This window comes from Candoia aspera, chromosome 2, assembly GCF_035149785.1.
Source record: "Candoia aspera isolate rCanAsp1 chromosome 2, rCanAsp1.hap2, whole genome shotgun sequence".
NCBI lineage: Eukaryota > Metazoa > Chordata > Lepidosauria > Squamata > Boidae > Candoia > Candoia aspera.
Genome location: NC_086154.1, coordinates 184,918,183 through 184,921,802, shown reverse-complemented (window position 1 = coordinate 184,921,802; position 3,620 = coordinate 184,918,183).

The following is a 3,620-nucleotide window of genomic DNA, read 5'->3' as shown; positions in this document are numbered from 1 at the left end:
GGCAGAGCAGGCCTAATTCTGTGCAGTCAGTTTTTCATGTTTGCTCATTGGCTTTCATTTGGTCCAAAGGGGTGCCATCCAAATGAAGAGGCTTTGATGTGCCATAGATGAGGGCTGAAGCCAGCAAGGCCAGTAGCAGAGTCCAAGACCTGAGACTGTTATCGGAATACTTTGCAGCTGTGATCAGTAAAAAGAGACACAGAACTTAAAACCCTGGAGATGCTTGGCTGGCAAGCAGAGAGAGGGAAACTCACTCCTCCTCTCTCTCTATGTATTGAGAGCCAGTTTGGTCTAGTGGTTAAGGCGACAGGCTAGAAACCAGGAGTCTGTGAGTTCTAGTCCCGCCTTAGGCATGAAAGCCGGCTGGGTGACCTTGGGCCAGTCACTCTCTCTCAGCCCAACTCACTTCACAGGGTTGCTGTTGTGGGGAAAACAGGAGGAGGAAGAACTGTTAGGTATGTCCACCGCCTTATTTATAAAAATAATAAAGGTGGGATAGAAAATAAATAAAATAATGCTGTTAGCTACAGACAGTTCTTCATAAAATGTCAAATTCCATATTTTTGAAATATAATTCAACATAACATTTATGTCTTTAACAATTATGTCCACCCCCAAACTGTTAACGTATGTATTGTTTTGAGACCAAAAGGGTACCATAAGGAAACAAGATCGAATCATGAGAGGCAGCCCTCAAATTTCTTACAGTGCCAACAGAGAAAACCCAATGCCTGTCCTTTCTTAATCTTTGTTGTTGATAGAGCTCCTTTCATATTTGCAGTGAAACCATCAATCTGAGCCTTAACTCTCAGCTTTTTTTTTTTTTTAATCGGTTGGCATAGTAGTTCAGTGTTCATTCTGCTTTTCTTGCTGGGAAATCCTCGTGAGGCCCAGCAGCCAGATGTGTAGACTATTTAGCCGTGACAAGTCATGTTGCCCGGGGTGCACCACAAGGAGGCTAGTCTACATTGCACCAAGTTGGGCTGAGAGGGAGTGACTGGCCAAAGGTCACCCAGCTGGCTTTCATGCCCAAGGCGGGACTAGAACTCACAGACTCCTGGTTTCTAGCCCAGCACCTTAACTACTAGACCAAACTCAGCTGATCTCATGAGTTGAAAATGTAATAGAAATGTTCCAGTGAAGAGGTAGAGTTTTATTTTTGTGCCCAGAGTGAAGATCTAGTGTCATGCCTCAGCCTTAGCTGATTTTATCTTTGTGATGGATCATTTCTGTTAGATAGCACTTGGTGTTAACAAAAGGGTTCACTTCACTGGCATAGTGCCCACTTAAGCTATGTGACTTCCTACAGCCGGTCAGCCAGCAGACTTTCTTCCCAGAATGATATCCTGACTCATTTTTGTTCTTCTTTATAGGTCATTGTGCAAAGCAGTGCAAATCTTAAAATCTTCTACAGAGGCGTGTGCTAAAGTTCTAAAGGAGCTAATACGTCTTAATTTGTATGGAAAGAAACAAAGTCAATCACTGGAAAATCCTTTCTTTGCTGTAGGATTACAGTAAATTCTCATTATTTGTGGTAGATAACATTCTACAATGTCAACATGAATACTGTATTAGCGAATGCTGAACCATTGCTCCCAGGGAAATACAGGTAGTCCTCGGTTAATGACCACTCATTTAGCAACTGTTCGAAGTTACAATGGTGCTGAACAAGTGGTACTTACAGCCGGACCTCGAAGTTCTGGTCGTCCCAGCACCCCCGTGGTCACATGATCGCAATCTGGGTGCCTGGCAACTTGCTTGCACTTGAGACGGTTGCAGTGCCCCATGGTCACGTGGTCATCATTTGCAACCTTCCCTGCTGGCTTCCCACAAGCAAAGTCAATGGGGAAGCCGGCAGGGAAAGTTGCAAGTCACTTCTGTGAGTTGCTTGCACCCTCCCCCATCTGGCAGCAGCCACCCTGGCTCTGCTGTGCTCACGCCACACCGGCCACCCGCGCACCCTCCCTACCTAGCAGCAGCCACTTATCTGCCCTGCGGGCCCCCTTGCAAACCACCTAGGACTCGCTTAACAACTCGCAATCCTCACTTAATGACAGCAATGGGGATTGCCATTGCTGAGCGATGTGGTTATGCGACATCACTCTTTATGACCACATCTCTTAGTGACAGAAATTCTGGTCCCAATTACCATTGTTAAGTGGGGACTCCCTGTACAGGGTCAGATTCCTGCGAGCCTCTGACCACAACATTTTCATCAACTGATCAGTACATAACCTTGTTTTGTGTGTGTTTCTGTTGTTCTGTAAACAAGACAGCTTGTTTAATGTGTTTGTGTGTATGTATGTATATATCTTACAAATAAATAAAATCCTGGAACAAAAAAGGTTAAGCATTTAAAGTTTTATTAAAAAAAAGTATTGCTTTTAATAGCCATTTTAACCAGTGAGATTACTGAGAGAAGGCAGACGTGCAGAGCAGCCACTCAAAATTTTCACTGCTCTGCAAAGCACCGTGAAAGTGTCACGAGTATTGATTTGGGGGTTACCAATCAGTTTTAGTGAGTAGGTGAATTCTCAAATTCAGAACCTGCAAATAACAAGGATTGCCTGTATATTGAACAACGATGCTTTCCCTATTCACAAAAAAAGAAAAAGTAAAAATATCCTTGTGTTGAACTTTGCTCCCCATGACTGCATCTGTGCAATTTGGGGGGCAGCACTATGGAAATTGCCCTTTTCCAGCCTAGTCAACAGCACTGGCATTCTCAGGTGGCTTCCTATTGAACTAATAATCAGGGTTGACCCTGCTTAATTTTGGATAGAAGGTGCCCACTGGAGGCCTGAGCCCTATTCAACCTACTTTGTGGGAACCTACTATAGAGTATTCCCCAGGGCAAGCCTAGGTTTTAATGCTTTAAATAAAACTAAACCTATGTAAAATTAGGCCTGAATTGAAAAGCATTTTCTTTGCTGCTATCTTTTATTTGGTGGCAGTTATGCTAGTATAATCAGCTCTGGCTTCCAGGCACAAGGTGTCCACTGTAGAACTAGGAAGTCTCTCAAACCATGAGATGGATCATATCCTTTCTAGTAAAAAAACCCCCAAACATCCGCCTCAGCTGAACTGATCTCCTCCCCCTCTTTTGTCACTTCCTTAGCTTCTTTAACATTTTAGAAGGGATTAAAACCAAGAAGTCAACAAATGTCAGTAGCCTGTTTGGAAAAACAGAGAGCAGCCTTAACAAAAAATGGCGGTGGCTGGATTAGGAATTTTGCCCGAGAGAATGAATGAGCTTGGTGAATTCGAGTTGAGTGGAGACATTCTTCTCCCGATAGGATGCTGCAGTATTGAAGGGACAAACCACAATTCCTTAAGCTTGCTCTACCCTCCCAAAGCCAGGATGGCAGTGAATGTGTGGGTATGTAGGAGTCGGTGCACTGCTCTTATTCGCTGCCTCCGGTCTCTCTCCTGACTTGTAGGCAACACCAGATGCAGTGCACTAATGCTGATCTGAGAGAGGGCATTGCAAGCTGGTTAAGGCAAAGCACAGTTGGCAATTATCCTTCCTGAATGAAAGTCACAGAAAGGAATACAGTTGGTGAAAAAATGAGTTGAGGGGCATGTGCAAAGTTGGAATGTGTACAGAGTGGGGAGTGAGC